The sequence below is a fragment of the Giraffa tippelskirchi genome, chromosome 13 (assembly GCF_054371585.1).
Source record: "Giraffa tippelskirchi isolate mGirTip1 chromosome 13, T2T-mGirTip1v1.2.pri, whole genome shotgun sequence".
In the NCBI taxonomy this organism is placed as follows: domain Eukaryota; kingdom Metazoa; phylum Chordata; class Mammalia; order Artiodactyla; family Giraffidae; genus Giraffa; species Giraffa tippelskirchi.
This window is the reverse complement of record NC_137287.1, coordinates 75,504,600-75,532,474: the sequence shown is the minus strand read 5'-3', so window position 1 is coordinate 75,532,474 and position 27,875 is coordinate 75,504,600. Positions and strand designations below refer to the sequence as shown.

Here is a 27,875-nt window from a genome sequence, read left to right as displayed (position 1 = left end):
CTCAGTTGTGTCCAACTCTTTGCAACCCCATGGACTGTAGCCTACCAGGCTCCTCAGTCCATGGAATTTTCCAGGCAAGAGTACTGGAGTGGGTTGCCATTTCCTTCTCCAGGGGATCTTCCCAACCCAGGGATCGAACCCAGGTCTCCCACAGTGCAGGCAGACACTTTACCATCTGAGCTACCAGGGAAGCCTAAGCACAAATCTACACCCACACTTTTATGCACCAGGGAAAAGATGCATTCTTATCTGGTGAAGCTTAAAGTCTTCATTAAAATGATAGGCATTAACATTTATCCTTACTGCTTATTCTGTACATAAAAGCTCACATCTGATAATCTCAACTTCCCAGTCCAACACTCCCTTTCCACACTCCTCCTTGGCAACCGCAAGTTTGTTCTCTATGTCTGTGAGTCTGTTTCTGTTTTGTAGATAGGTTGATCTGTACCGTATTTTTGAGTTGACATATAAGCAATATCATATGGTATTTCTTTCTCTTCCTGAATTACTTCGTTTAGTATGATAATTTCTAAGTCCATTCATGTTGCTGCAAATGGCATTATTTCATTCTTTTTTATGGCTGAGTAGTATTCCATTGTGTATATAAAATCTTTTTTATCCATTCATCTGTCAATAGACATTTAGGTTTTTTCCATGTCTTGACTATTGTAAATAGCATCTGATAAGTAAAGAGAAGCACCTCATTAGGAATTTCTGGTAAACTACTGCTGGGAAATTGTAGTTAAAAAAATAAAAAGCCTTGTCTTAACAAATCTAAAATCTACAAGATCTTAGTAATCATGCTGCTTCACTGAGTTTTGCAAACTAAAAATTTCTGAGGTGTGTGGTTAGGTTAACAAGTGATTTGGGCATCATTTTTCAAAATAGCTCTGATCTGCAGAAGTCATCCAACCAATCATATAACAAATTCATTAAACAACTATATGTTAACACTGTGCTCTGGGCATGGAAAGATGGGAGGTTTAACCTACCCTCAATGGTGTCACAGTCTGTTAAAAAAAAGTCAGCTTGCAACTAAAACTGTGTGTGCTGAGTGCCTTGTGAGGATGCTATGGTGGAGTGGAGCGGGGCACAGAAGAGAGGCAGCTAACCCAGTAAAGAGTCCACAGAGGCGGTCAGGCAGAGGCTGAGTCTCAGAGGCTTATGTGGGTTCCATGGAAATGGAAGAGATGGGACGGGTCATATTGGGTAGAGGCTATTGCAGCCATGGGTGTACCGTTCTGGAGGAGTTTGGGAAACTCCAAGTAGATCTTTGTGGCTGGTACACAGGTGCCTTTCAAGAAGTGATGAACATGAGGATGGAGGTGTAGGAAGAGCCTAGATTATGAAATAGAAGGAGATACAAAACTAATGTATGATGGTCATTCTGAACAGGGCACATTGTGATAGAAAGTGGATCTGTAGCGACAAGGGGGTGAAGCAGTCCATACATGTTGTCATATTATAGTTGATATTTAATTTGGGTGTTGTTTAGTAGTACTTTTTCTAGAAAAACTGTCAAGTATTATATGGTAAGTATAAAAATAACTAATACTGAACCTGAAGATTCTCATACTGAGTGAAGTAAGTCAGACAGAGAAAGACAAATCTTATTTGTGGCATCTAATAAAAGGCTACAAGTGAACTTATCTACAAAAGTGAAATAGAGTTACAGACGTAGAAAATAGGCTATGGTTACCAGGGGGTAAAGGTGGGGAGGGGTAAATTGGGAGATTGGAATTGACATATACGCGTTACTATATATATATATAATATATATATAGACATTTATAGATATAGACATATATAATAGATATATATATATCTATTCAAGCCCTGAGTCAGGAAGATCCTCTGGAGAAGGGAATGGCAACCCACTCCAGTATTCTTGCCTGGAGAATCCCATGGACAGAGAAGCCTGGTGGGCTACAGTCCACTGGGTCAGCAAAGAGTCAGACACGACTGAGCGACTAACACACACATACGTGTATATATATATTTGTATAACTAATTCACTTTGCTGTATACCTGAAACCAACACAACACTGTAAATCAATTACATCTCAATAAAAATTTTAAAAAGAATAAATAATACTTTGATCACACATCAATTTTGATTAGATTAATTGAATTGATAAGTTAAACATATATTGAAAGTTACACACTTCTGTTTTGTTTGTATCAGGTAAAGTTAATGGTGCAGTTTGTGATTTTTAAGATTTTGAAAGTATTTTCCTTTTGGTTTTGAAAGTTCCTATTTCTGATTGTGTGCTCCTGTTTCAAGGCACTTAAATAACTTTGTCAGCTCTGTAAGGCCCTCCCCACTGCCTGAGGGCAAACAGCCTTCAACTACAATTGCAGGATTTTTAGAGAAAATTCCTAGGCTTTGGAGCAGCGGAGGCAATCTCTCATGTTCGACTCACTGATTGATGGTTAGTGGCTGCTGGGGTGCTGTGCTGAGGACTCAGAATCATGCTAAGATCAAGAGTGACGTCTGCATGGGAGGAGATCACCAGTGCTGGCCTGTGTCTCTAACTGTTATCATCTCTCCTGAGGACAGTACACTCTGTCAACTCAATCTGGTGGCGCCAAGAAACTGGACCACTCTTTTTGGCCTTCTCCTTCAAAGCCTTTGAACTCTTGAAATTTTCCAAACCATGCTGACTTTTAAGAGACACAGGGATTGAATTTCGACACATGAATATGTTTACTGGCCATAAACTCTGAGACATCTTTTTCCTTGCTCTTGACCTTCCTTTGGCTGCTAGACAGGTTACCTATGTCTGCCAAACACCCACCTGGTTTAACTGGTTGTGGAGCAGTCAACCAGTGATGCTCCTGCTTCCAGACATATCAGGTAGGGCATTTTCAAACACTTATCGATACGGTAATTAGACACCAAAAGTATGAGTTTTTGCTTAGGTGAAAACAACGTCTAAATAAGAAGAAGGGGTATGGCAGAGAAGAAATTTGAAGTTTTCTTTTTAATTGAAATATAACTGACCTATAACATTATATTGGTTTCAGGTGTACAACAATAATCCAGCCTAAGTATATACTGCAAAATGATTGCCATGCTAAGTCGAATTAACATCCTTAGGGAAAGGGTTATCCTTATAGAATCAGGGTTATGTGCATGGGAACTACAAAGTTCTGACACGGAATTTTTGCAGGACAAAGGTCCAGCTTATTTCTTACTAACTGCTTGCTAAAGTTAATTAGAAACCTCAAACTAAAAGTCAAGGGGTAGTAGAGGAAAACTAGCTCTTCTAACTAGTATATACAAATGTCTTAGCAACTTACTATAAAGTTAACAATGGATTGTGAGCAGCTGGCTCCAAACAGTGACTGGCGACCCAGCCTCTTTCTCTCCCATGGCTGTGTCATATTTCACATACGGCGTCGGAGAATGAGCCTGTCTGTATCCAGGTAGCCCAGCAGAAAAGACGTACAGATTCGCATGTAGGAAGTTTTATGGGCCAGATGTGACCGTGGCATTCACAGATGTTCCACTGGCAAAGACTTTTTCATAAAGCCAAAGCAAATACTGAAGGATGCTGGTGCCCAGGAGGTAAAACAAACAGGCTGGTGAAGAACTTCCTTATTTTTCAAAGGAAATAGATATAGCACAGATTTGCTTTTTCTATAAGGTGCCCATGAGCTGGTGCCTATTGACAAAAGGGCCTCCAGTTTTATTTTTTTTACATGTTTTTGACGGCGCCGCTTGCGCGCAATGGAGCCCAGGTCCCTGCGGAGCCCCAACCCCAGACTGCATATCTCTTCACTCTGCTGCAGCTGAACTGCCCCGGAGCCCCGAGGGGTGGGCGGAGCGATCCCGCCCCAGTCCTGCCCCACCCGTCCCGCCCCGCCCCGCCCCGCCCACAGCAGCCCCGCCCACGGCAGCCCCGCCCTGCTGACGACAGCCCCGCCCTTAACGGACGGACCCCAGGAGGCCAACCCACCTGTGAAACCAGGTCGGTCCTCCAGCTACGCACCATGTCGGCCTCAGCACCCACAGCCTCTTTTCACGGAATCTCATAGTAACTTGTGGCCTCTTGCAAGGCCAGTTATTGTCACAACTTTGGTTGACCTGGATCTGGGAGTCTCCACGACTTTGGATTCTGGACGACGCCTGGCGGAGGGGACACAGACAGGAGGTCGTTGTCCTCAGAACACACTGAGGCTTCAGCTTCTGGAAAACTCTGGGTCCCGTCCACGCAGACAGGAACCCAGTGTCTTCAGGACCCACTGAGGGGCGCGACTGCTGGAGTAAAAGGTGAAGAAAAAGTGGGGAGCAGCTTTCTGTATGTGACTGACTGCTGAGGAGGGAGGGGTTCATTTTCATAGGAGCCCCCAGAGGAAGGGCTTGGTGTGGAAAAGTGTAGGTTTCAGGTAGTTTTTTGGCTGTGGTGTAAACAGTTCCTAGTGTGCTTCTGTGGCGTGTGATGGGGTCTCTAACCTTGGGGCCACAGACTGGTACTCCCAGTCAAATCGGTGATGGCAATAGATTAGAAATAAAGGGCACAATAAATGTAATGTGCTTGAATCATCCTGAAACTATTCCCACCCCTCCCCGGTCTGTGGAAAAATTGTCTTCCTCCAAACCTGTCCCTGGTGTCAAACAGGTTGTGGTCTACTGTTGTGTGGTATCTAGTTTCCTTGGCATCATTTTTTGGTTGTTTTTTTCAGAACATAAAACATGTTTTCTGTTTTTATTTCAACCTTTCAAATTTCACGCTAATTTCTATCATAGCTGACCATGTTTTGAACCTAAAAAGAAATTTTTCAAAATATCATTCCAACTTTGGTAGGTTGATAGCATATAAAGCCACCACAGTCTCTAATGTTTAAAAAATATATTGTATTGGGTCTTTCGTGGTAATGTAAAATAACACTGGATTTTAAATTGATGTTGGAGGTGTTATCCTTTTGAATGCTTCTTAGTTTTAAAGACTTTGATTCTGTACATGATTTTACAGGCACTTTCTAAATAATGACTAATTATCTCTTCCTTCCTTGTACTAAAACCCTTATTTTTGTTTTGCTTTTTTTGCATTAGCCAGGACCTTGAAGTATTACAGTATTACCTTGCCATCATTTTTGAAGGAATTTTTGCAGTATATGACCTTGGCAGCTTTGTTATAAATTAACAGACCACATTGTTGTTGTTGTTTTCATTGCTAAATTGTGACTCTTTTGTGACCCTGTGGACTATAGCCCACCAGGCGCCTCTGTCCATGGGATTTTCCAGGCATGAATAATGGAGTGAGTTGCCATTTCCTTCTCCAGGATATCTTCCCGACTCAGGGATCAAACCTGCGTCTCCTGCCTTGGCAGGCGGATTCTTTATCATGGAGCCATCAGGAAAGCCCAACGGACATAGACGTGTGGGTTTATTTCTGGGCTCTCTGTTCTGTTCTTCTGGTGGCTGTTTCCACCCTGTTTTGGCTCCGCAGCTTCGTAGTGTAGTTTGAAATCAGGGAGCAAAGCTGACTCCAGCTGTGTTCTTTCTTAGAATGGCTTTGACTATTTGGGGTCCATTTTGGTTCTGTACAACTGAGAGGACTGTTTGTTCTGTTTTTGTGAAAAATGCCATTTTCATTTTGTTCAAGATTGAATGTATCCACTGCTTCAGCTGGAAGAACTTTTTTCTTAAGACGTTTTTTTTTAATGTGGACCATTTTTAAAGTCTTCTTTGAATTTTTTACAAATTGCTTCTGTTTTATGTTTTTGTTTTTCGGCCATGAGGTATGTGGGATCTTAGCTCCTTGACCAGGGATTGAATCTGCACCCTCTGCATTGGAATGCGAGTTTTAACCACTGGACTGCCAGGGAAAACCCTAGATGAATGTTTTAACAATATTCTTCCAATTCCTGACCAAAGAATATTTTTTTTAGTTCTTTGTTTCTTCTTCAGTTTCTTTACAAGTGACTTACAGTTTTCATTGTGCAGGTCTTTCACATGACTGTTTAGACGTATACCTCGGTGTTTTGTTCCTTTTGATGCAGTTGTGAGTGGGATTGTTTTCTTAATTTTTCCGATACTTCTGCTTCTTTATTAGTGTTTAAAAAAGCTCAACTGATTTTTGTGTAGTACTTTTATATCATGCAGCTTTACTCAGTTCATGTATTACTTCTACCTTTTGGTGATTCAATGTGAAAATTGTAATTAAAAAATACAGTTGTTTCTGCTGTATCCCAACTCTTAACAACACCCAAGACATAGTGACTACTAATATTAAAAGGTGCTATGGGAGCATTATATGTGGATTCCTACAAGAGTAATTAGCTTAACCCTTTGGGGTGAACTGAATCTGAATATGGCTTGGTCCCCTATCATGAAGTTTGATGTCGTATCTACTTTTCTGGCATGGTATTGACATGTTTGTTTTGAAAAGTTATTTGCTTTCTAGTAACTTCAAACCTACAGAAAACTTGCAATAGAAGTACAATGTACTCTTCATGTGTAAGTTCAGATGTCCAGTTTTCATTAATTTACCACCTGTGCCAGTTTACATGACAACTTCCATTGTGCTTTACCCCAAAAAGGACATTCTCCCAGGGAACACCCACCTAACCCTCAAATGAGAAATCATTATGGTTTTCACTTTCTAATTTAATCCTCAGGCCCACTTCCATTTTCACCACCTGCTGCAAAGCATGAAAGTGTCTTGCCATTTTGATCCAGTTTTCTTTTTCTGAAAATGTTCTTGAGACTTTCCCTCATTTTCACAACCTTGATGGATTTAAAGCACACAGCTGAATATGACCTAGGTGGCCTTTTCTGTATAGCTTCTTTCCCTTAGGATCTTGTCCATGTCTATGCATGTTGTAACATGTACCAGCATGTTTTCCATGGTGATTAAAGCTATCAAGTATAACATTTACCATTTAAAACATCTAAAGTATGTGTTTCTATGACATGAGCTGCATTTACATTGTTGTACAAATATCCTCACCATCCATCTCTCATACTTTTTCTTTTTTTCCAAGTGAAACTGCATCCATTAAGCACTAAATTTCTTCAACCCTTGTCAACTCTTGTCAACCCCTTTCTGCCTTCTAACTCTGAATTTCATTTCTCTGGATACCTCATAGAAGTGGAATCATAATATTCATCCTTTTGTGACTGGGTTATTTCACTTAGCATAAGGACTCTAAAGCTTGTTGTAACACATGTTGTAGCATGTGTCTGATTTTTCCTTAGTTTTTAAGGGTGAATAATACTCCTTTGTGTATATATCACATTTTGTTTATTGTTTAATCTGTCCATGGATACTTCCATGGGTTGCTTTTACCTTTTGGCCAATGTGAATAATGCTGCTCTGAATACAGATGTACACATATCTGTTTCACCTCTCTACTTTCAAACCTTTTTAAAGTACATGCCCTGAAGTGGAATTGATGGATAATATGTTAATTTATTTTTAAGTTTTTGATGAACCACCATACTGTTTTTCACAGCCACTCTGCTATGTTACTCTATTTCTGTATATGGCAGAATAATAATGAAAGTTTATAGGTCTACCCTCTTTTGCTTATTCATTCATCTACTGATGGACATTGGAATTGTTTCTACTGTTGGGCCAGTGTCAACTAGGCTGCTATGAATATTCATGTACAAGTTTTTGTTTAAGCACTTGTGTAGCAATTATAATGATTTAAAATAACTATGTCATATTTCATGGAACTGATACATTTATATAATTTCTCTTTTCTGGGATATTAATTTGATTTGATTCTAAGCTCTCCTCCTCCATGTTCATATATGACTGCAGTGAGCAAATTCTAGCAGATAATATTTTCATCGTTTAAATTGTTTATTTTTATAATTATGCAGTTGCATTATTGTATAAATAATTCTGAAGTGAACACATTTCAGCAGAGTTTTTTTCTCCTACTGTATATTTTCTTGAAATAAATATAAATCAGTTACTTTACTGGTTCAATAGTATGAATGTTTTGATAACTCTAGATGCATTTTTTTGGTTGTGTTGCTTTTCAGACATTTATACTAATTTTCTAGTATATACATATATACTAATATGTATTAGAAAATTAGTATATATATAAATGTTATTTACTTATTTTTGGCTGTGCTGGGTCTTTGTTGCTGCATGGGTTCTTCTCTAGTTGCAGCGAGTGGAGGTGTACTCTCTAGTTGTGATGTGGGAGTTTCTCACTGTGGTGATTTCTTAAATCGCAAAGCATGGGCTCTAGGGCACATGTACTTCAGTAGTTGTAGCATCTGGGCTCAGTAGTTGCAGCTCCCAGGCTCTAGAACACAGGCTTAACAGCTGTGGCAAATAGGCTTAGCTGCTCCGTGGCATGTGGGACCTTCCTGGAAAAGGGATCAAACCCGTGTCTCCTGCATTGGCAGGTGGATTCTTTACCACTGAGCCACCAGGGAGGCCCCTATACTAATTTTCACTGCTATTAACTTTACCTTTGTTTTCCAGCCTCACCAGCATTTGTAAAACATTTTCTGAAACTCATTTAATATGTAGGTGTAAAATGGTATTTTTAGAGTTGTCTTCTTAATGATTACTGAGCTGAACATATTTTCATTGTTTGCGTGTATAGAATGCCTGACGTTTTCTTTATAAATTTGAAAGAGCTGTTGATCTGGTAGAGACATTTGTCTATTGGTTTTGCTGCAATTTCTTTTCCTCTCTCCTGTTTCTTGTGACTGTAGGTTTTCCAGACTCCCCTCCGCATGGACACAAGTGCTTCTGTGTACACAGGCTGTTTGTGCTTTTCATTGTGATGTTTCACTTTAAAATTTGGAACCATAGAAATTCATGTATAGTGGAATCTCTTTGAGACCTTGTGTGTGTGTGTGTGTATGTGTGTGTGTGTATATATGTATATATATATATATTTGGTTTAGTTGCAGCATGTGGGATCTTCATTGTGGTACCAGCTTCTCTAGCTGTGGGGTGTGAGCTTAGTTGCCCCACAACGTGTGGGATCTTAGTTCCCCAATCAGGGATTGAACCCACGTGCCCTGGATTGCAAGGCGGATTCTTAAGCACTGGACCACCAGGGAAGTCCTGAGCCTTTGTGTTTTTATTCTGTTGGACTGTATATTTATTTCTGTGTCAATTCTGTATGGTGGGTAGTTGTAAGGGTACAATGTGTGGTGAAAGGAGAAATCAACCACTTAATTTTCTGCATCTAGTTTCATTAGGGTGACTTAAGTCTCTCAAATAATGGATGAGTATGTGTTAGTGTCTGTGTGTTGTTATGTCTGTGTCAGAAAGAGGGAGAGGTGAGGAAGAACATAGGAGGTGGTGATAAATTGTTGGATTTGGATAAAACTAGTGAGCTGATAAATTGTTTGGCATTCATGTAGTAATTAGCCTACATTTCTCTATGGACTTCATGGATTCTAAAGAGCTTCTGAATTGTCAAACTTGATAGAGCATTAACTTTGTATCTGATTATTAATATCTGATTTAAACAAGACTTCAAAATGAGTCATTCATGACAGTGAACTAAATTCAGGTTCTCATATTTTTCCCTAAAACAAATCAGGCAAACAATCTAAAAAGGTATTAAAATTAAAGACATGAAAAAATGCTATCAGGAAGTTAGCAGAGTGATGTTTAATAAAATAATTTTTGTTTTTCAGAAAGACATGGGATTTTTTGAATAAACACTGCAGTAACTGCATGCAGAATTCATATTTTCTTAGGCTAAAAGACAAAAAAAGGATTACTTCAAGTGCAAAGAAATTTATAGTTCAGATATGAGAATGCATTGAAAAGTAGAATTATAGCTGCCTGGGGCTTATTTAAATTTATAATGAAGGCTGTTCAGAAGGAAAGTACTGAAGACTTAATCTACCCAATGTTGTGATCATTCTTAAGACTTACCAAATTTCTTGATAATATAAAACTTAATTGTATCAGAACTGGTGAAAGTATATGGAATCTGCACAGAATCCAAAATCAAGGGCAGTTCAAGGGAAAAGTTCTTTTGCATGGTGAATATACAGAGGCATGATACACACTAACCTTCACCTATTTATTCTAGTTCATGGTCTAGTCATGTCCCTTGCCAAAGCTTTTCTGGGAAGCTGTAAGGAGAATGATTTGGTGGCCTAGTTTCTGACTTGACTTCATTTCTCTCTGTGGGGGATCACTTTACATTTCCTTAATTGCAAGGACAGCTTGTATGGCTAGCAGTTGTTTGAATTGAGAAATGGATTTTAATGAACTACAGTTTCTTTTGCTCAGCTGGAATTGTAGTAGTCATTGACTAAATTAACAGTCATGGTCAAAGCTAAGATGACAGCTGTGTCACAGAAAAGGAAAGGTAAGGGCTTATTTTGAGCTACTATATTAGGATCATGCTCTTAAAATAATGGTTTTTGCAACTTCACACTTTTGAGTTACTTTGTTATTCTTTTCAAAGTACCAAAAGGCTCCTCCAAAGCACTTTGGAAACCTCAGATGTCAGGATAGGGATAGAAACCTGGCTAAAAGTCATTCATTATTAATCAGATAGTAATTTATATTCATCTTGTGATTTAAGGTACATAGTCTTAGAGTTTTCTTCATTACAACCAAACACAATAAGTCATTAATGTTATCCGTCTTGAACATTTAAGGATACAAAGGCAGGTGAAGGTTAAGAAATATGGACCAAACAGAACAAAAATTGAATTATATTCCCTAGCTTTTAATTTGGGCTTCCCAGGTGGCACTAGTGGTAAAGAGCCTGCCTGACAATGCAGGAGACTTTAGAGACACAGGTTCAATCCCTGGGTGGGGAAGATCCCCTGGAGGAGGGCACAGCAACTCATTCCAGTATTCTTGCCAGGAGAATCCCCGGGGACAGAGGAGCCTGGTGAATTACAGTCCATGAGCTGTGTTTAGTGTCTCAGTCATGTCCCACTCTTTGCAACCCCATGGGGTCCATGGACTACAGTCCGCCAGGCTGCTCTGTCCATGGGGATTCTCCAGGCAAGAGTACTGGAGTGGGTTGCCATGCCCTCCTCCAGGGGATCTTCCCAGCCCAGGGATCAAGCCCAGGTCTCTCGCATTTACGGTCTGAGCCACCAGGGAAGCCCAACAATACTGGAGTGGGTAGCCTATCTCTTCTCCAGAGGATCTTCCCGACCCAGGAATTGAACCGGGGTCTCCTGCATTGCAGGCAAATTCTTTACCAGCTGAGCTACAGTTCATAGGGTCGCAGAGTCGGACAGGACTGAAGCGACTAAGCACAGCTTTTAACCTAACAAGTAGTATAGTTTTACTATTTCTGTGTGCTTCACAAACCCTCCTTCAAGGCAATTTGAAAGCACTTTTTATTAGACATTATGCAAATTAAAATTATTAGTGTTAAGTTTGTTTATGTTCATTTTTAGTTCATTACTTCCTAGGGAAAGGAACTTGCCCAGTGGTTTTCCAGGAAACTGTTAACAATGTGTTTTAAATGCATTCCTACTCATTTGTCATTTTGATAAATAGCCTTAGATTTAATGTATTATATGGTTTAGTCTCTTTAAAAGCCATGTAGCAATTTTGCAACAGAAAGTGGAAATGTTGTGGCTTAAGTTTAAAAGATACCTTCTCTCCAAAACCTTGGATGAAACAAAATGAAAGAAAAATCTAGTGAGAAAAATATTTCTGGTGTTCCCTAAGTCCCTTAAGCTACCATCATTCCTTTTCATTCTCTTTTCTTTTTGTTCCTCTGACTGGATAATTTCCACCAACATACCTTCAAGTATGGTAACCCTTTCTTCCACTTGATTGAGTCTGCTATTGAACCTCTCTGTTGAATTTTTCAGTTCAGTTATTGTGTTCTTCAATGCTGTGGTTTCTGATTGGTACTTTTAAAGTATTTTCGATTTCTTTGTTAAGCTTCTCAACTTTGTTCAGGCACTGCTATCCTGACTTCAGTAGTATCTTTATGACTGTTACTATGAATGCTCTGTCAGATAGATCAGTTTCCAGACACTTATTCTTTTGTTTGGAACATATTCTCCTGTTTCTTCACTTTCCTTTTCTCTCTGTGTTGGTTTCTTCACATTAAATAAAACAGTCACCTCTCCCAGTCTCCACTGTCTGGCCTCATGTAGGTGGTGAACTTCTCCAATCAGCCCAGCCCAACCTTCTGGTTACATCTTACACCTCTGTATTTGTCCAAGCTGTTGTTTTTATTTTTTTTATTTATTTATTTTTAATATTTAATGCTTTTATTATTATAATATCAGGGTGTTTATGAGGAAGTAAATATTTTGAGTTATGAGGTACATAGAAATTCCATTTGATTGTCATTTTTATTTTTATTGACTCCCAGAAGAATAGGGTTTGCCAAGACTCATCAATGTCCCAAAGGTGGGAGAGATGCACACATGCCCATTCAGGCTCTTGGAGGACTTTTTTGTTGTTGAAGTTGATTTACAATGTTGTATTAATTTCTACTGTATAGCAAAATGATTCTGTTATGTATGTTATATGTATATTATTCTTTTAATATATTCTTTTCCATTATGGTTTATGATAAGATATTGAATATAGTTCCTTGTGATTTAGAGTAGGACCTTGTTATTTATCCATTTTATATATAAAAGCTTACATCTGCTAACCCCAATCTCCCACTCCATTCCTCACCCAATCCCCTTCTCCTTGGCAACCACAAATCTGTTCTCTCTGTGAGTCTTTTTCCATTTCATATATAAGTTCATTTGTGTCATATTTTAGATTCTACAGATAAGTAATATTATATGGTATTTTCTTTCTCTTTCTGACTTCACTATCTGACTTTCACTATCATACTTAACTTGGTATGATAATCTCTAGTTGCATCCATGTTGCTGCAAATGGCAATATTTCATTCTTTTTTATGGCTGAGTAATATTCCATAGTATATGTGTATCACATCTTCTTTATCCATTCACCTGTTTATGAACTTTTAGGTTGTTTCCATGTCTTGGTTATTATGAATAGTGCTGCTTGAACATGTGGGTAACATATTATCTTTTTGAATTATAGTTTTGTCTGGGTGTATGCTCAGGAGTGGGATTGCTGGATCATATGGTAGCTCTACTTTTTAGTTTTTAAAAGAATCTCCATACTGTTCTCCATAGTGGCTGTACCAATTTACATTCCCATTAACAGTAGGAGGGTTCCTTTTTCTCCACACCCTCTCCAGCATTTGTTATTTGTAGACATTTTGGTGATGGCCGTGCTAACCAGTATGAAATGATATCTCATTGTAGTTTTGATTTGCATTTTTCTAGTAATTAGCAATGTTGAGCATCTTTTCATGTGCCTTTTAGACATCTATGTGTCTTTGGAGAAATGTCTATTTAGATCCTCTGTCCATTTTTTGAGAGTTGTTTGTTTTTTTGACATTGAACTGTATAAGCTGTTAGTATATTTTGGAGAGTAATCCTTTGTTGGTCACATCAGTTACAAATATTTTCTCCCATTCTGTAGGTTGTCTTTTTGTTTTGTTTATGGTTTCCTTTGCTGTGCAAAAGCTTTCAAGTTTAATTAAGTTCTGTTTATTTTGGCTTTTATTTCCATCAGTGTAGGAGATGGATCCAAAAAAAATTGCTGAGCTTTATGTCAAAGAGTATTCTGCCTGTATTTTCCTCTAAGAGTTTTATAGTATTTGGTCTTACATTTAGGTCTTTTATCTATTTTGAGTTTATTTTTGTATATGGTATTAAAGAATGTTCTAACTTCATACTTTTGCATGTAGGTGTCCAGTTTCCTAGCACCACTTGTTGAAGAGACTTTCTCTTTTCCATTGTAGATTCTTGCCTCCCTTGTAGATTCTTTACCACTGAGCCATCAGGGAAGCCTTATATGCAGAGTACATCCTGCAAAATGCCAGGCTGGATGAATTATAAGCTGGGATCAAGATTACTGGGAGAAATATCAGCAGCCTGAGATATGCAGATGATACCACACTAATGGCAGAAAGTGAAGAGGAACTGAAGAGCCTTTTGATGAGAGTGAAAGAAGAGAGTGAAAGAAGAGAGTGAAAAAGCTGGCTTAAAACTCAACATTCAAAAAAACTAAGATCATGGCATCCAGTCCCATCACTTCATGGCAAATAGAAGGGGAAAAAGTGGAAGCAACACATTTTATCTTCTTGGGCTCCAAAATCACCGCAGACGGTGACTACAGCCATGAAATTGAAAGACTCTTACTCCTTGGAAGGAAAGCTATGACAAACCTAGCTATAACAAACCTAGTATTAAAAAGCAGAGACATCATTTTGCCAACAGAAGTCTGTCTAGTCAAAGCTATGGTTTTTCCAGTAGTCAGGTAATGAGTTTAGAAGTGTTCTCTCCTCTGAAATTTTTTAAAATAGTTTCAGAAGGATAGGTGTTAACTCTTCTCTAAATGCTTGGTAGAATTCACCTGTAAAGCCATCTGGTCCTGGACTTTTGTTAGTTGGGAGTTTTTAAGTGACAGATTCAGTTTCAGTACTTGTAATTGGTCTGTTCATATTTTCTATTTCTTCCTGGTTCAGTCTTGGGAGATTGTACCTTTCTAAGAATTTCTCATTTCTTCTAGGATGTCCATTTTATTGGCATATATTTGCTTGTAGTAGTCTCTTATGTAATGTTTCATTATGTGAATGTCCAGTAATCCTCTTAGTTACCTCACTGAAAATTTCACTAACCAATTTCATAAGCCAAAATGGAACTTTCTGATAATTTTATATGAGTGAGAGTCAAATATACAGAAATGATAATGGAATCAACTATATAGGCTTTGAGGGTAAAAATATGTCCTTAAAATCTCTAGTAACAATTGGGAAATTTAACTTAAGCCATGCACAATAATTTTACAACAGAGAAGACTCTTGCTTTGCCTTATTAAATATTAGAACCTCATATTGCATGACTTGCCTGGAGAATCCCATGGACGTAGGAGCCTGGTGAGCTATAGTCCATAGGGTGCAAACAGTCTGACACGACTGAAGCAACTTAGCATTGCACACATGCTGCATGATCACCAGAAGATGCAAATAACTCCCCTTTCTGAGTGAGGATGTATTTTGCTATGGAAACCATTTTATCAAAATGCCTCCTAAGAGGATTGAGAAAAAACCTTAAATGCTAACAGTTTAGGTTTTAAGAAAGGTCAAAAGAGTGAAAAAGTATTAAAAGCAGAATGAAGATCGATTATAGTTATCTTGTCATAGTAAAAGCTACTGAAAGAAGTAAGATACTGATTTGATAGTATGTCAATAGCTTTCTGAGGGGTTTCCCTGATGCCTCAGCGGTAAAGAATCCACTTGCAATGCAGGAGGTGCAAGAGATGTAGGTTTGATCCCTGGGTTGGGAAGATCCCCTGGCAGAGGAAATATCAACCCACTCCAGTATTATTGCCTAGAAAATCCCATGGACAGAGGAGCCTGGCAGGCTACAGTCCATGGGGCTGCAAAGAGTTAGACACAACTGAGCATGCATGCACGCAATAGCTTTCTGAAAACAGAGTGAAGAATAATGGGCAGATCTAAAAAAGAAAGGAGTACCTGAAATCATTTTATTCCTGGACACTTATTTTTGTGATCCTTTAAATAAAAATTAAAAATTTGAGACAGCATATTCAGAGATGATCACCTGCACAATTAGGGATTATGACTCCTAGAAAGATTTTCATGTTTAAAAAAGCACAGTAGCAACTACTGACAGCAGGAAAGAAAAAAGCAGCCTTTAGCAGATAGAGCAGGAAGTTCATGCTCAGTTGTTCTGAATTTTGAGAGAAGGGACCCGTGGGGACTACCTAGAGCTACAAGTTGGGGTATTATCTTCAATTTTATGAGTAAGAGACACAAGATGAGAGTGTTTATTAGAAAAATCCTTTTTGGGGGAATTTGTTACAGAAGCAAAGAAAGGAAAACTGCAGTGCAAGATAAAAAGAGCCAAGTATTTTATAGAGAGGAGTTCCACTATGTATTCAGTGTCAAGATTTGTCTTTGACAATCACATATTAAATAATTTTAGAATGTTAATATTGAACTTCAAAAAGAAAAAAAATAAATGGAAAGAAAAATACAAATGTGAAAGGAATAATATCCACAGTTAATTTCCCTGGCATTGTTATAATCTTGACTAAGCATGTATACAGTGTATTTGGTTTAGAAAAATTAATAACATACCCACAGAATGGGAAAAATATTGCAAATCATATATTATAAGGGACTTGTGTCCAGAATATATGAAGAATTCTTAAGACTCAGCAATAAAAAGATAAATAACTCAATTAACAAATAAGCAGAAGATTGGAATAGATATTTCCATGAAGAGGATATGCAAGTGACTAATGATCACATGAAGAGATATTTCAACATTATGATTGGGGAAATGAAGACCAAAACCACAATGCGATACCAGTTCAAGCCCACCAGAATCATTATAATTTTAATAACATACAACAAATGTTAATAAAAACTGTCTAGAAATTCAACTCCTAGTACATTGCCTGTGGGGTCATAAAATGGTGCAGCCACTTTGGAAAACAACTTGACAGTTCCTATAAAATGTTAAATATAAAATTGCCATATGACTCAGAAAAACCACTCCTAGGTATATACCCAAAATAAATGAAAACTGTTTCCATGCAAATGTTCATAGCAGTATTATGCCTAAATAGCAAAGAGTAGAATATCCCAAATGTCTGTCAATCGATGAATGGAGACATACAATGAGGTGTATCCATGACAATGGAGTATTCATGGGACCTAAAGAGGAATGAAATACTGGTGAATGTTGTAATGTGGTTGAACCTTGAAAGCATTATGCTAAGTAATAGAAACCAGTTATAAAAGACCATATGTTGTATGATTTCATTTAAGTGAAATAGCCAGAGTAGGTAAATTCGTGGAGACAGAAGGTAGATTAGTGGTTGCTGGGAGCTGGAGGATTGGGGAATGGGGAAAGACTGCTGATGGGTATGGAGTTTCTTTTGGGGCTGATGAAAATTTTCTAAAATTAGATAATGGTGAAGCTTGTACAACTTTGTGAATAACTTTGTGAATATACTAAAAACCATGCATTATCTACTTGAAAAGTGTGAATTTTATGGTACATAAAGTATATGTGAAGAAAGCTGTTATAAAAATTGATAGCAATTAAGTTTAGATTATAAACAGAATTTTTAAAGATATGGTGCCATTAGGTTTCTAGATTCATATATCACCTTTGCTTTTTCTGTTAATATTATGAATAACTATACTACCTTTGTCTACTTGACTGTATCATGAAAGTGAATTGAAGTGGTAACTACTCTTCCATCTGACCAAACTAACCTTGGTTTTGCTTTCATTCATTTATTTAAGTCTCATTTTACTAAAAATTAGGAAGGAAAATGGGACTTCTGCTTTACTTGTTGAGATAAAGGAAACATATTTCCTGTTTTTCAGTTTTAATTACTATTTTTCTTTGTGTGTTTCAATAAATTGCAAATCTTTTTCCCCCCTCGAATGCACCATTAAGGAAAATAATTGGCCATACTAAGTGAATTAAGTGAGAAAGAGAAAGACAAATACCATATGATATCACTTATATGTGAAATCTAAAATATGACACAAATAAACTTATCTAGGAAACAGAAACAAATCACAGACTGGTGGTTGCCAGTGGGGAGGGTAAGTTGGGGGAAGGATGGATTGGGAGTTTGAGATTCACAGATGCAAACTATTATATATAGGATGGATAAACAACAAAGTCCTACTTTATAACATAGGAAACTATAGTAAGTATCCTGTAATAAACCATAATGGAAAAGAATTTTAAGCAAAAGAATGTATAAGTATGTATAACTGAGTCACTTTACTGTACACCTGAAATTACCACAGCATTGTAAATCAACTCTACTCCAATAAAAAAGAAAGATAGGCTAGTGTTGGAATGGTAGGGGAAGAAAAGCACTTATCCTTCAATTTTTATGAAACTTTTTCCACAATTAACCCTGATTGTCTATGCCCTGTGTACATTTTTATATGACATATAATTTCAAATGTGTATTTTGCTTCAATTAGCATTACATTTGAAATACTTATCCTTGTTTTCGCGTATATTTCCTCATCATTGCAATAGGCAGAATAATCATCCTTTTCCACTAAGATGTTCACATCCTAATCCTAGGTCCTGTGAATGTATTGCCTTATGTGGCAAAAGGGACTTTGCAAATGTGGTTAGGTTAAGTTTCTTGAGATGGGGAAATTTTCTTGGAATAGCCTGGATTATCCTGATGGGTCTGATATAATTATGATAGTCCTTTAAGGGAAACAAGGAGGTAGAAGAATCTGAGATGTGACCATGGAAGCAGAGGTCAGAGTGAGACAGGGAGCCAAGGACCAAGGAATATGAGCTGTCTCAAAAACGCGGAAAAGGCAAGCAAACAGATTCTCTTCTAAAACCTACCAATCCATTTTGGTATGATCTTCATCACTGAAATAAATATAAGTTGTTTTTAAGCCATTCAGTTTGTGGTAATTTGTCACAGTTGCAATCGGGATCTAACACAATTATCATTTAAAATTGTTGCCTGTTGTTGTCACAGTGGGCCTTAGTTTCCCAAATCATTTCCTTGTTTTGAGATAGCAAACATTCTGAAATAGCAGTGGAGTCAATGTAGCCAGATCTGCATGAGGAGGTTTGGTCTATGATTGCAGAGTGTGACCAACTTCCATGACGTCAGCCATTTGATTTGGGTGACGTGATGGTGTTCTCCTCTGTGAGGAACAATAAACATTGCACAGGACTCTAGAGCACTTGGTCTCACAGCCACACGAAAACCCTTCATTCAGTCTCAGGTATCAGTCCTTTATTTTCTTGGGCTCCAAAATCACTGTGGATGGTGACTGCAGCCATGAAATTAAAAGATGCTTGATCCTTGAAAGAAAAGTATGACAAACCTAGAGAGCCTATTAAAAAGCAGAGACACTACTTTGCCAACAAAGGTCCTCTAGTCAAAGCTATGGTTTTTCTAGTAGTCATGTGCGGATGTGAGAGTTGGACCATAAAGAAGGCTGAGCACTGAAGAATTGATGCTTTTGAACTGTGGTGCTGGAGAAGACTCTTGAGAGTCCCTTGGTCTGCAAGGAGATCAAACCAGTCAATCCTAAAGGAAATCAACCATGAATATTCATTGGAAGGACTGATGCTGAAGTTGAAGCTTCAATACTTTGGCCACCTGATGCAAAGAGCCAGCTCATTGGAAAAGACCGTGATGCTGGGAAAGATTGAAGGCAGGAGGAGAAGGGGATGACAGAGGATAAGATGGTTGGATGGTATCACTGACTTGGTGGACATGAGTTTGAGCAACCTCCGGGAGATGGTGAAGAACAGGGAAGCCTGGGGTGCTGTAGTCCATGGTGTCGCAAAGAGTCAGACACGACTGAGTGACTAAGCAACAACAATCAGTGGTCAGGTAATGTGCAGCTGGACAGTTGTGGGCCTTGAGTACAGAACCTATATTTTCTGAACCAAGAATTGAAAGACAGAGTATTGAAAGCTGGACTTGTAGGAAACTTGGAACCCACGACTGTTGACCATATGGCTCAGTGAGTGATGGTTTATGGTCTCTTTAGTTGGTGGATAATAGTATAAGCATTGCAGAGGACAGAGCTCTTTCTTTGGTGTCTTCTTGATTAATTACCATGAGATAACACCAAACAATTTCTTGCTGAAACTGTGGTGATGCCATTTTGTCTTTCGAAGTTAGTCTGAATTCCAACAGATGGAAAGGCCACAGCGGTTGCAATGGATGACCATGGAGAGAGACATAAACAGAAGCAGAAGATGGCAATTCCCAACCTTGGAAACCATAAAGCTTCCCAGAATCCAGCATTTATGGGGAAAAAATTCATGAGGCAAATGTTCCATTAAATTCCTTAAACCTATGGGTAGATAGGGTAGGTTAGGCTACATGAGCTATAAACTATGATGATGGTATACCCTGTCCAATTAAACTGAGTCCGTCTGACATATTTGGTGGTCTAGGTTATTGGTAATAGGCTGCATGGTGATTAGGGAAAATGACAGTTTGTTCACATGAATGACTGTAATTAGTATTATTTGCACAAAGAGCTATTTTCAAACACTTGTTTTCTTTTCATTTTTTGAGTTCTCTGGTATTAGGAATCAGAATCACTATTTTCTCTCAATTCAAACTCCATTTTCCATCTAGGTCATCACATATATTATTCTGCAGGGCAGAATCCAGAGTTCCCCCAATATTTTGCCCTCCATTGTCACCCAAGGTCTGAGATTCCTGACACTTTATTTTTGTGATCCTGTGCTCTATCCAACACTTCTTCCATCCCTTGCACCAAATGTTCTGCACAGGAAACTTTGTGCTAAGAGGCTTTGATGTGCTTTCTACATGCCCGGGGAAGGAGAGATGTCAAGGGACATTAAGACTAATGGACAAGAGAGGGTCCAGTAAAAATGTTATCTGAAGTTCATGAGCACGCCAATGGCATGGCAGGGAGAGCAGCCAGCCCCAGAACAGGCAGTAGGAGGATATGCTGTTTGCAGAGAAGTGGAAAAAAAGCTGGCTAAAAGGGGTTTGGCTTTTTGTTATCACCATGGAATAACAGTTCTAAACAATGTCATTGGCAAATATTCCTCTCCCCTAAAGTCTTTTATTGGTCTAAGTCCTAAACAATTGCTGTGGTTTAGTGTTCAGTCTTCATTCTATATGTGTGCTTCAAATCAGAAAATATTAGCTTCTTTCTTTTTAATCTGTATTGGATTCTATATAAAAGTTAATTTGGATAACTCAGTTTTGTAATCACCCCAGGCATACATGGACTCAGCTATACATGTTTGTTTTGAGAGTATGTTTTTCATTGTTCAGCAGAAATTTTGGAGCTCATTTGAGGCACAGTTTGTGTGTCAGAACCCTGTGATATCACATATACCTGTGTTAAAAAAACGGATTAAGATAAAGGATGATAGTAGACTGATTGTAAAGACAAAGACAAATTAAATGTTTCAATGTATCATTCTGTGTGACCACTTGGGGATTTAATTTTGTTTACAGTTTCTTGACTGTGGACACATTAGAAAGTCGTTAGACTATCCCACAGAAACAAATACTTGGATATATTGCAATATCTGGAATTTATTGTGAAAAACATTTTAATTTCATTTTTATTATTTTAATTTTTCTGACTTTATTGATGTGTATAGCATTGTATGAATTTAAGGGTACAATGTGTCGATTTGGTACACTTATGTATGCAAAATTATTGCCACCATAGGGTTAGCTAACATGTCCATCACATCACATAATTACCATTTATTTTTTGTGGTTGGAAACGTTTAAGATCTCCTCTCCTAGCAAGTTTCAAGTATACAGTATTGTATTATTGATTATAATCACCATACTGTACATTAGGTCCTCCGAATTTATTTATTGTAACTTGAAATTTGTACCCTTTGACTAACATCTCCCTGTAAAAAGTATTTTTAAAATCTCTGCCAAACTTATCATTGTCTTTAAGATTTTCTCTATTTGTGTATCTGTTGGTTTATGTGAAATAAAATTTTTGAAGTTAAAATTAATAAAATGTGCTTTGATCACCTATAAGCATTGATAGGTTGATAAACCTAGCTGTACTATCTACTGCATGAATATGCAAAAGGATTAGTTTTTTAAATTGAAGTATAGTTGATGTACAATATTATACAAATTGTGTGCTGCGTGCTAAGTCGCTTCAGTTGTGTCCGACTCTTTGTGACCGTATGGACTGTAGCCTGCCAGACTCCTCTGTCCATGGGATTCTCCAGGCTAGAATACTGGAGAGGGTTGCCATGCCCTCCTCCAAGGGATCTTCCTGACCCAGGGATTGAACCCACATCTCTTATGTCACCTGGATCTCTTATGTCACCTGCTAGTGTTTCCTTACCACTAGCGCCACCTGGGAAGCCTATTATACAAGTTACAGGTGTACAATATAGTGATTCTCAATTTTTAAAGTTTATATTCCATTTATAGTTATTATTATTGGCTATATTCTCTGTACTGTGCAATATATCCTTATAGCTTTTTGATACATAATCATTTGTACTTCTTAATCCCCTACCCCTGTAATGTCCCTCCTCACTTCTCTCTCCTCACTGGTAACCACTAATTTGTCCTCTGTACATGTGAATCTGATTCTTTTTTGTTATAGTCACTGGTCTTTTGTGTTTTTTAGATTCCACATTGAAGTCATATCATACAGTATTTGTCTTTCTCTGTCTGACTTAATTAACTTAGCATAATACCCTCCAATTCCATCCAAGTTGCTGCAAATGGCAACATTTCATTCTTTAATGACTGAGTAGTATACATGATATGCATGCACCACATTTTCTTTATCCATTCTTCTCTTGATGAACACTTAGGTTGCTTCCATATCTTGACATTTGCAAATAATGCTCCTATAAACATTGGTGTACAGGTATCTTTTTGAATTAGTGTTTTTGCTCTTTTGGATATATATCTAAGAGAGAAATTGCTGGGTCATATTGTAGTTCTAGGGCTTCTTTAGTGGCTCGGCAGTAAGAATTCACCTGCAACGCAGGAGACAAGGGTTTGATCCCTGGGTTGGGAAGATCCCCTGGAGGAAAGCATGATAACCCACTCCAGTATTCCTGCCTAGAGCATCCCATGGACTGAGGAGCCTGGCAGGCTACAGTCCACAAGGTCACAAAGAGTAGGACATGACATGTGACTGAGTATGCATGCATGGTAGTTCTGTTTTTAGTTTTTTGAGAAACTTCCATATTGTTTTTCATAACTTCTGCACCAATTTACATTCCCACCAACACTGTACATGGGTTACCTTTTGTCCACATCCATGCCAGCATCTGTTATTAGTGTTCTTTTGGATGATAACCATTCTAACAAGTATGAGATGATATCATACAAATATGATTTGAACTTCCCTAATGATTAGTGATGTTGAAAATCTTTTCATGTGCCTTTTGGACATCTAGATTTCCTCTTTGAGAAAATGTCTATTCAGTTCTTCTGCCTATTTTTAAATTGGGTTTGTTTGTCTGATGTTGAGTTGTAAGAACTGTTTATATATGTTGGATATTAACCACTTATTGGTCATTGTTCAGTTGCTTAGTCGTGTCCGACTCTTTGTGACTCCACGGACTGCAGCACTCCAGGCTTCCCTGTCCTTCACTGTCTCCTGGAATGTGCTCAAACTCATGTGCATTGAGTTGGTGATACCATCCAACCATCTCATCCTCTGTCACCCTCTTCTGCTCCTGCCCTCAATCTTTCCCAGCATCAGGGTCTTTTCCGATGAGTCAGTTCTTCGCATCAGGTGGCCAAGTTATTGGAACTTCAGCTTCAGCGTCAGTCCTTCCAATAAATATTCAGGGTTGATTTCCTTTAGGATTGACTGGTTTGATCTGCTTGCAGACCAAGGGACTCTCAAGAGTCTTCTCCAGCACCACAGTTTGAAAACATCAATTTTTTAGTGCTCAGCTTTCTTTATGGCCCAATTCTCACATCCGTACATGACTACTGGAGAAACCATAGCTTTGACTAGAGTCAAAGCTATGTCAGCAAAGTGGTCTCTGCTTTTTAATACCTTTCTAGGTTTGTCATACTTTTCTTCCAAGGAGCAAGCATCTTTTAATTTCATGGCTGCAGTCACCATCCACAGTAATTTTGGAGCCCCCTAAAATAAAGTCTGTCACTGTTTCCATTGTTTCCCATCTATTTGCCATGAAGTGGGATGGGACCAGATGCCATGATCTTCATTTTTAGAATGTGAGTTTTAAACCAGCTTTTTCATTCTCCTCTTTTACCTTCCTCAAATGGCTCTTTAGTTCCTCTTTGCTTTCTACCATAAGAGTGGTGTCATCTGCATATCTGAGGTATATTGTTTGCACATATTTTCTTCCATTCAGTGGATTCCTTTTTGTTTTGTCCATGGTTTCCTTTGCTGTGCAAAGTCTTTTAAGTTTAATTAGGTCATATTTGTTTTATTTCTGCTTTTATTTCCTTTGCTTTAGGAGACAGATCCAAAATATTGCTATGGTTTATGTTATGAGTTTTATGGTTTCCAGTCTTATATTTAGTTCTTTAATACATTTTGAGTTTATTTTTTTATATGGTGTTAGAAAACATTCTAAATTCATTCTTTAACATGTAGTGGTCCACTTTTCCCAGCACCACTTATTGAAGAGGCTGTCTTTTTTTCCATTCTATATTCTCACCTGCTTTGTCATAGACTAATTGGCCTCAGTTTATTTCTGGGATTTCTATCCTGCTCCACTGATCTATATTTCTGTTTTTGTGTCAGTATTATACTATTTTTATGACTAGCTTTGTAGTTTAGTCCAAAGTCAGGGAGCCTGATTCCTCCAGTTGTGTTCTTCTTTCTCAATATTGTTTTGATTATTTGGGGTATTTTGTGTTTCCATGCAAATTTAAAATTATTTGTTCTAATCCTGTGAAAAATGCCACTGGTTTTTTGATAAGGATTGTATTGAATTTTGAAAAGTATGGACACTTTAACAAACTTAATTCTTTTAATCCAAGAGTATGGTATATTTTTCCATTTATTTGTGCTTTCAGTTTCTTTTTTTTTTTTATCTTTTTTAAAATTATTATTTATTGATTTATTTTAGTTGGGGGCTAATTACTTTACAATATTGTAGTGGACATTACCTTAATATAATGTTACGGAGAAGGCAATGGCACCCCATTCCAGTATTCTTGCCTGGAAAATCCCATGGATGGAGCACCCTGGTAGGCTACAGTCCATGAGGTTGCTAAGAGTCGAACATGAGTGAGTGACTTCTCTTTCACTTTTCCCTTTCATGCACTGGAGAAGGAAATGGCAACCCACTCCAGTATTCTTGCTTGGAGAATCCCAGGGATGGCGGAGCCTGGTGGGCTGCTGTCTATGGGGTCGCACAGAGTCAGACACGACTGAAGCGACTTAGCAGCAGCAGTGGTTTTTGCCATACATTGACATGAATCAGCCATGGGTTTACATGTGTTCCCCACCCTGAACCCCCCTCCCACCTCCCTCCCCATCCCATCCCTCTGGGTCATCCCACTGCCCCAGCCCTGAGCATTTGTCTCATGCATCAAACCTGGAATGGTGTTCTGTTTCACATATGATAATACACATGTTTCAATGCTATTCTCTCAGAACGTCCCACCTTCACCTTCTCCCTCAGAGTCCATAAGACTGTTCTATGCATCTTTGTCTCTTATTCTGTCTCACATATAAGGTTATCGTTACCATCTTTCAAATTCCATATATATACATTAGTATACTGTATTGGTGTTTTTCTTTCTGGCTTACTTCACTCTGTATAATGGGCTCCAGTTTCATCCATCTCAATAGAACTGATTCAAATGTATTCTTTTTAATGGCTGAGTAGTATTCCATTGTGTATATGTACCACAGCTTCCTTATCCATTCGTCTGCTGATGGACATCTAGGTTGCTTCCATGTCCTGGCTATTGTAAACAGTGCTGCGATGAACATTGGGGTACACGTGTCTCTTTCAATTCTGGTTTCCTCGGTGTGTATGCCCAGCAGTGGGATTGCTGGGTCGTATGGCAGTTCTATTCCCAGTTTTTTAAGGAATCTCCACACTGTTCTCCATAGTGGCTGTACTAGTTTGCATTCCCACCAACAGTGTAAGACGGTTCCCTTTTCTCCACACCCTCTCCAGCATTTATTGCTTGTAGACTTTTGGATAGCAGCCATTCTGACTGGTGTGAAATGGTACCTGATTGTGGTTTTGATTTGCATTTCTCTAATAATGAGTGATGTTGAGCATCTTTTCATGTGTTTATTAGCCATCTGTATGTCTTCTTTGGAGAAATGTCTGTTTAGTTCTTTGGCCCATTTTTTGATTGGGTCGTTTATTTTTCTGGAATTCAGCTGCAGGAGTTGCTTGTATATTTTTGAGATTAATTCTTTGTCTGTTGCTTCGTTTGCTATTATTTTCTCCCATTCTGAAGGCTGTCTTTTCACCTTGCTTATAGTTTCCTTTGTTGTGCAAAAGCTTTTAATTTTAATTAGGTCCAATTTGTTTATTTTTGCTTTTATTTCCAATATTCTGGGAGGTGAGTCATGGAGGATCCTGCTGTGATTTATGTCGGAGAGTGTTTTGCCTATGTTTTCCTCTAGGAGTTTTATAGTTTCTGGTCTTACGTTTAGATCTTTAATCCATTTTGAGTTTATTTTTGTGTATGGTGTTAGAAAGTGTTCTAGTTTCATTCTTTTACAAGTGGTTGACCAGTTTTCCCAGCACCACTTGTTAAAGAGATTGTCTTTTCTCCATTGTATATTCTTGCCTCCTTTGTCAAAGATAAGGTGTCCATAGGTGTGTGGATTTATCTCTGGGCTTTCTATTTTGTTCCATTGATCTATAATTCTGTCTTTGTGCCAGTACCATACTGTCTTGATGACTGTGGCTTTGTAGTAGAGCCTGAAGTCAGGCAGGTTGATTCCTCCAGTTCCATTCTTCTTTCTCAAGATTGCTTTGGCTATTCGAGGTTTTTTATATTTCCATACAAATTGTGAAATTATTTGTTCTAGTTCTGTGAAAAATACCATTGGTAGCTTGATAGGGATTGCATTGAATCTATAGATTGCTTTGGGTAGTATACTCATTTTCACTATATTAATTCTTCCAATCCATGAACACGGTATATTTCTCCATCTGTTTGTGTCCTCTTTGATTTCTTTCATCAGTGTTTTATAGTTTTCTATATATAAGTCTTTTGTTTCTTTAGGTAGATATATTCCTAAGTACTTTATTCTTTTTGTTGCAATGGTGAATGGTATTGTTTCCTTAATTTCTCTTTCTGTTTTCTCATTATTGGTGTATAGGAATGCAAGGGATTTCTGTGTGTTAATTTTATATCCTGCAACTTTACTATATTCATTGATTAGCTCTAGTAATTTTCTGGTAGAATCTTTAGGGTTTTCTATGTGGAGGATCATGTCATCTGCAAACAGTGCGAGTTTTACTTCTTCTTTTCCTATCTGGATTCCTTTTATTTCTTTTTCAGCTCTGATTGCTGTGGCCAAAACTTCCAAAACTATGTTGAATAGTAGTGGTGAAAGTGGACACCCTTGCCTTGTTCCTGACTTTAGGGGAAATGCTTTCAATTTTTCACCATTGAGGATAATGTTTGCTGTGGGTTTGTCATATATAGCTTTTATTATGTTGAGGTATGTTCCTTCTATTCCTGCTTTCTGGAAGGTTTTTATCATAAATGGATGTTGAATTTTGTCAAAGGCTTTTTCTGCATCTATTGAGATTGTCATGCGGTTTTTATCTTTCAATTTGTTAATGTGGTGTATTACATTGATTGATTTGTGGATATTAAAGAAACCTTGCATTCGTGGGATAAAGCCCACTTGGTCATGATGTATGATCTTTTTAATATATTGTTGGGTTCTGTTTGCTAGAATTTTGTTAAGGATTTTTGCATCTATGTTCATCAGTGATATTGGCCTGTAGTTTTCTTTTTTTTTGGCATCTTTGTCTGGTTTTGGAATTAGGGTGATGGTGGCCTCATAGAACGAGTTTGGAAGTTTACCATCTTCTGCAATTTTCTGGAAGAGTTTGAGTAGGATAGGTATCAGCTCTTCTGTAAATTTTTGGTAGAATTCAGCTGTGAAGCCGTTTGGTCCTGGACTTTTGTTTGCTGGAAGATTTCTGATTACAGTTTCGATTTCCATGCTTGTGATGGGTCTGTTAAGATCTTCTATTTCTTCCTGGTTCAGTTTTGGAAAGTTATACTTTTCTAAGAATTTGTCAATTTCTTCCAAGTTGTCCATTTTATTGGCATATAGCTGTTGGTAGTAGTCTCTTATGATCCTTTGTATTTCTGTGTAGTCTG

At 38.0% G+C, this 27,875-nt stretch overlaps 1 protein-coding gene across 35 annotated transcripts in view; it reads left to right on the top strand.

Annotated features, from left to right (window-relative positions):
* Window positions 1-3,912: 3,912 nt before the first annotated feature.
* Window positions 3,913-27,875, top strand: part of ST8SIA6 (ST8 alpha-N-acetyl-neuraminide alpha-2,8-sialyltransferase 6) — a 269,895-nt gene continuing 245,932 nt past the window's right edge. For 34 of the 35 annotated variants that reach the window (XM_081553651.1, XM_081553662.1, XM_081553649.1 and 31 more), the window contains exon 1: window positions 3,913-4,276. The gene's annotated coding sequence lies outside the window, so the exon portion shown is untranslated. The remainder of the gene's footprint in view (window positions 4,277-27,875) is intronic. The other variant, XM_081553680.1, reaches the window with a different exon arrangement.